Below are 6,748 nucleotides of genomic sequence, written 5' to 3' on the forward strand. Positions count from 1 at the left end.
TGTCTCCGCCCCTGTCGTTCGGCCCTGTAGGGTGTTGCTTTATATATAAAGTGGGACGAAAACCTGTTTCGAGATAAGAGTTATGGAGATGTTATCTTATTGTTGGCATAGTTACAGTGTACATGAACATGTTGTACATGCCTTCGTGGCTAAAACTGCACTTGAAGCATTTGGTTGAAGACCAATATCCTACAGTACTACAAACTTCATAATTTCGAAAATGCAAGTGCATGCAAATAGAAAACATGGCATGGCAACAAAGTTCTATGGCCAACCCTTGTTGGCACCTTTGAAGATATTATGATCCTCCTGAAAGTCAAGGAACTCTAAATAGCAGACATGAGCACACGGACCAAAGGCAGTATACTTGAAGATTCTTGCCGAAAGATATGATCCAATTTGGGAACCACACATGTAGCGTCTAAAAGGCATGCATAACATCATCATCAGTCACACCCGAAATAAGATGACACGTCGAGCAATGAAAACCTCTTGTATTAGTAAATGGAATAATTTGCACACTCAGAAATGATATATGAGATCACAATTTCTGTACACAATCTGTTCATCTGGAGCAAGTAAATTAGGCACATAAATGCTACATCAGAATTAATAATTCACCAATGGCTATGCAAACATAGTTATAGCAAGAAAAAATTAGCCACAAAGTAAACTACTACATGTTTAAGCTTCAAACTCACCATTGGGCTTAACAAGAACAGAGGCAATTTCAATCACCCATGAATCGTCAAAAGTGCCTTATGTAAAGAAAAAAACATAATGTTTTCTTGGGGTCAAGAACTTCTGTACCATTAAAACATAGCATTTGACTTAGCTACATGATGCTTATTTAATAATAAACTACACAAGCTGACCTGATGTTTGTTTTATTTTCTGGAGAAAGCACAAAAACGCAAGCTGTCAAAAATATGAACCTCGACATTGGAACGATTACTAATTAATCATGGATACAATGTTAATTTACATATTGAATCTCTAATCAAGTGTTTTTACCCTCAAACAATTAATTCCTGAAATCTAAACATATTTCAATTAATTCATACTGAAATAGTCCACGCCCATGCATCACCTGTTCCTCCCGGATGACACAAAATCTGCGACCTAGATATAAGCACCGAGAGAGACGGCAACCCTAGAAGAGGTGAGGGGAAGGGTACCAGTGGCAGGTGCAGGAGGCGGTGGTTGTTCACAGCGGGGGCGGCAACGCTCGGTGCTAAGGGAGAAGACGACGAAGATTAGGAGCATGCACAAGGCAGAAACATCCATTCTCCATGTATCTCCATTCCTGCTTTCTCTGGCTACGTCTTACCAACATCGAACTCTACAAGTGACAACATCAAACTCTACAAGTGACAACATTCATGCACTGGCCATAATGGCTATCTCTTTTAAACCATCGCAATGCCACGTAGCGACCATCTTGACGATTAACTTAAATTCCCTATACATCCCATTTCTTAAGTATTTTCCTCCGTGCGAGCACCATCCATACGTCGATGCTGCTCAAATACTTCTCATCCTTGTGTTCCTACTTGCACTTACAAACCACAAAGGTGGTGGAGCGGAGAAGTTTGCACGGGCCTAAAGTGCAAGTTCGAGCTGAAAGCTATTACGAGTAGGTCAATTTGGAGAAAAAACTCATCTCTCTATCTCCATTTATAGACTTGTAGGAGTAGTTAGCAGGAGACAAAAAAAACACTACTTCACTAGTTTTGGATGGAGGGAGTAGTAATGAGAGGATTATTAATTATGTAATAGTTGGACCTAACATAAAAGGTCCGGCTCCACCTTCCTCATACATCGCTCACTCACTATCGGGCTTATCCTCTTTCTCGCTACTCTTTTTTTTTGGAGAAAACTCTCTCTCTCCCCTGTTGTGAGTTCAACGGGCAAACATGCTTTGTAGGTCGTCCAACCCGCTCCTTGATGTTTAATTGAGCTCAAATGCTCTTTGTTCTTTCATTGCACATAAAAAACAAAAACAGCATAACAACATAAAAATTCCAAAATTAAGAAACGGATGGTAACACGTTAATTGGAACCCTTGTCCCACTTAACAAGAGAAAAGAACACGTCATTGATTAATATCTATATTCCTGGGGCAGGGTATAAATACAACATAATTGTATCTAAAAAAATCAATGTTTAGTGTGGAGCATTCGGGCCTGCATCAGAGAAATTTATTATTCTGTATAGTTCTTAGTTCTTACGCGTGTATTTATACACCAAGTATAACAATAAAAAAAATCAAGGAACCCGTGGAAGGATGCCTTCTACTCCGAGAAGGGGTGTGTTAGGGTTTTAGATAGAACATGCGAAGGCCCCTACGAGAAACGCACGCCGGTTACTCCTGATGACTGCAACACTCTAGGAAGGACAATAGTATACTACTTCCTCCATCTGGAAATAACACAGACTCGTTGAAGATAAATCTCGCAGGGGTACAATGTCAAGATTCATAAACACAACACAACATGCTCCAGAGATTCGCAATTTCAAAGGAAACAAATATATACGAGATTATTCTGCAATTGCCTTGCTCTTCAGCACCATGTTTGCTGAGAGCCGATGGGGCACGAAGCAGTGGACGGAGGACGCACTGACTACCTGTATGTGTCCATTTAAGGTGTCTAAAGTCATGAACTGAATCTAGAGATAGAATTGCTAGAGCCCCCATGCTACAAAACTGAAACAAGTTCACTAAAAAAATGGCTCACAACTGCCATACTATGCAAGGAAGACGCAAGGGGAATGAGGAGATACTAAGACATTAATTTGGGATCAATGAGAAAGATAATAATTAAACATGCACCGCATTCGCATCGAGAGAAACACTAAATACCAAGTTTTTTTCTCAAACTAACTGGCGACACACAAGAAAAGGTAGCCTAAAAGACAAAACACATCCACGAAAGCGTAGGAATGGCTCTTCAGTTCGGTTCTGGCTAGACTGGTGGTGTGGCGATTCGACCTTAGTTGTTGCCCTCCCTACTCTTTTTTCGTACCGCTCGTCTCCAGAGATCTCAATCTTTGAGCTCTCTCGCGTGGGTTGGGTTTTGGGTTTCAGGAGAACCCTTTCTCTAAAGAGTTGGGAGAATGGCAGCTTCTTGCTGCTCGTTTCCCTATTCTCTCGGAGGAGGATGATTCTATGGTTTGGCCTCACACCTCTTCGGGTAGATTCTCTGTCAAGTCGCTATATGTCCGTCTCATTTCTGGAGGTCCCACGAATAAGTTCAAAGCTATTTGGCTAGCTAGGGTGCCACCTAAGATCAAAATCTTTATGTGGCAAGCCATCAGAGGACGACTGCCGGCAGCTGACAAGATCCGCAAGTGGAATAGTCTCGGGTCCGATTGTTGCACCCTGTGTAATGACCTGGAGAACTCTGATCATATCTTGTTTCGCTGTGTCCTGGCTAAGCTGGTGTGGTCCTGTATTCATGAGAGGATGGGGGTGTCTTGGGCCCCATCCTCTTTTGCTGAGCTTCGACCTCTGGCCTATTGGGGCAAAGGAAACGAATTTACTGGGTTGGGTTCCCGACGCTTTGTTGGGCATTGTGGACCACTATAAACAAATTCACTATTGAGCATATTCTCCATAACAGGCCGGCTGACTGCTTGTTTAAAATGTTGATCTTTTCTTGTAGCAGTGGAAATTATTGACTAAGGAGGCTGATCACGATGCTTTGGAGGAGCTGATCTCAAGGATGCATGCGTTGGCTTCTTCTCTTGTGCAACAACACAACATTTCATGAGGCTCCGTTGTTGTTGTCTTTTCGCAGTTGGCTTTAGGCTTGTTAGGTTGTTGGCCTGCGTGCCGGTTATCTTGGCCTGTTGGCTAGTGTAATGTCGCTTAAACTTGGTTCTTTTGTGGGTGTTGCTACTTCTGTTCTGCTATTACTCTGCCTGGTGGCTTTATTTATAAAGTCGGGTGTATGCCATTTCTCTAAGAAAATGAATGTGTGGGAATGAAAGGAAGGCTGAAGAACATACTATTATGTTCATCAACCCAACCACAATGGATGGCACGACAAAAAAGTTTTGTGAGCTCACTCGTGGAGAGATCTTGACCCACACAGAGGTCGCTCTTCGGAATGGTGATGGTGGTGGCCGTGTGGACGTTGGTGATGGTGATGGTGGTGGCGGTGGAAGTGGAGATGGTTGTGGCCTTGGTGGTGGTGATGATGCAGGTGGTCATGATTTCTTTGGTGAGGATGGTGTTTGAGTTTGTGTTGCATGCGTTTTGTTGGGATTGATCCGTGACATAATACATGCTATGTTGTTGTGATTTTCGATCCAACTTGATCGATGTGATGCCTTTTAGATGAACTATTTGCATGTTTTAATTTGAATTGCTCGATCCGTGCAACTATATGTGTGTTCGTGGTTTATATGTTGTGAATGCTTATTTTGAAATATTTGAATGAATGATGATATAGTGTGTAATTATTTGAAATGTATGTGGCTCCGCAAAAAGAATTGAGAAAACAATTTATCCTCCTCTAAATACAGGTGATCTGTTAGGTCTGGCAACCATTAGAGGAGGGTAATTATCCTCCTCTAAAGATACTTGGCCATACCATCCTCTAAATTATAGAGGATCGGTTAGAGATGCTCTTAGAAGAAAGATATTCTAGCACTTTTTCTATCAGGTTTTGACCTTGCGGAAAATCATCCCTGAAATCCATGTTATGCCAGACGTTGAGGACAAAAGGGTCTAGTTTTGGGAGTCTAAAGGAACTTTCTCGACAAAATATGTCTATACAATATCGATTGTAGTTCATGAAGTTCGGTGCTCCGGTGGGTTGGCTTGAGCGAGGTCGTTCACCATGCTTCTCTTCGCTCAAGAATTGATGGCATGATGTTAGGCCGCTAATAAGAATACCCTAAACACTCTTCTGCCTCTCATCATATGGATCATTTGGAGGAAAAAAATGGCCGAACCTTCGACAATTCCTTCACATAGTTGCATTGAGTTGTAGATTAAGTCAAATGTGATGCAAGGCAGTTGGCCGAAGCGAGTTTGGTCCCTTTAAGTGTAGTTAAATTGGGGTTGTACTTCTTGTGGAGATTCGTCCTTGTATCATCGTGTTGTTTGGTTGTATCGGTCGTATGTGTAGGAGATATGCCCTAGAGGCAATAATAAATGATATTATTTATCTCCGAGTTCATAATTATGTTTATGTTCCATGCTATAACTGCTATGGTTCTCGAGTCTGCAATAACCACGAGGCTCGGAGGAAGACTCATATGCACGTGTGGAATAATAAACGGTAAAATGTATTCCTAGTCTGGCCTCTAAGACTAGCTCAAGTGTTGCATGATGGTTATGTTTTCCTGATCATGGGCATGTCTATGTCAGCAACCTTGAGGGCACAATGTTAAGAGAACATTTGTGTTGAATCGACCCGGATTGATGTTATGCTATGAGATTCATTCGTCACAAGTTTATTGGTACATAACACAGAGATGGTTAACGTTTGCATGATTCCTTAGACCATGAGAGTATCGAGTTTCTTCATGCTTGCTTCATGAACTTTGGGGTTTGTTAAACGTCATCCGTAAATGGGTGGCTATTACGCCGGCTTACGGGTTCATGGAAAAGTGTGTCAAGTAACTTGATAGCTCAAGATTGGGATTTGCTCCTCCGACGATGGAGAGATATCTCTGGGCCCTCTCGGTGTTACGGTATCCATCATCGTCTGGCCAGACACTTTGTGATTTGATCACGGGGATGCCGGAACACGATAACGAGAAAAGAGAACAATACCGGTAACGAGGTAACTAGCATAGTGGACAAGTTGTTGATCCACGGGAATGCCAACACGTCTCACCTCGGGTATTTGTAACATATCGCGAAGCAACAGGAATAGCACACGGCAACTGGAGGTTCACTCGAATATTTATTCGTGTGGGTATAGGGGTCAATATGGGTGTCCACGGCTCCGATGTTGATCATTGATCGGAAGGGGTTCCGGGTCATGTCTATACTTCACCGAACCTATAGGGTCACACGCTTAAGGGTCATCTATCTGCTGAATACTAGACAGGGAGTCTGAGAGAAAATCACCGAAAAAGTTTCGGACACCGAAAAGTTTCGGACAGCGGAATCGTACCGCAGAGAGAGGTCATCGGATAAGTTTCGATGATACCGAAAAGTTGTTTCGGGATACACCATTAAGTCAAATTGGTTTCGGCACATGCCTGATAATTCTTGGAGGATGCCAGAATCATTCTGGAAGCTTTTTGGAATTTTCTGAGATAAAAACCGGAAATGTTCCGGAGCTGCCGGAGCCACTTCAGATGCGTTTCGCAGATGAAAATCACTAAAACTGGAATTGTTTCAGAACGCGTTGAAAATCATTTTAGTGGGTACTGGAAATGTTCTTAGCCCACATAAATATTTTCAGTTCGATCAGACGCTGAAAAATGTCGTCGTGAATAGTGAAAATCAGCTTTATGGTTACTTTATGGAAAGCCACCTTTTGGGGCTTTGCTCCAAAAGATCTTGGGGATGACATGGATGGATAGGAGCCATTTTTGGGGCCCCTCATGGGGGTGTGGCCGGACACATGGGGTATCCCCCCTTGGGGACCCTCTAGTTCCTTGGTTTCACTCCTAGGTCCTTGTGGAAGGACTTCATTCATGTGCATTTTGGGTTTTTTGTGAAACTACCCTACCCCCTTGGGATTTCCTATAAATAGAGGTGGAGGGGCAGCCCTCCACACTC

This window comes from Triticum aestivum, chromosome 1D (genome assembly GCF_018294505.1).
Source record: "Triticum aestivum cultivar Chinese Spring chromosome 1D, IWGSC CS RefSeq v2.1, whole genome shotgun sequence".
NCBI lineage: Eukaryota > Viridiplantae > Streptophyta > Magnoliopsida > Poales > Poaceae > Triticum > Triticum aestivum.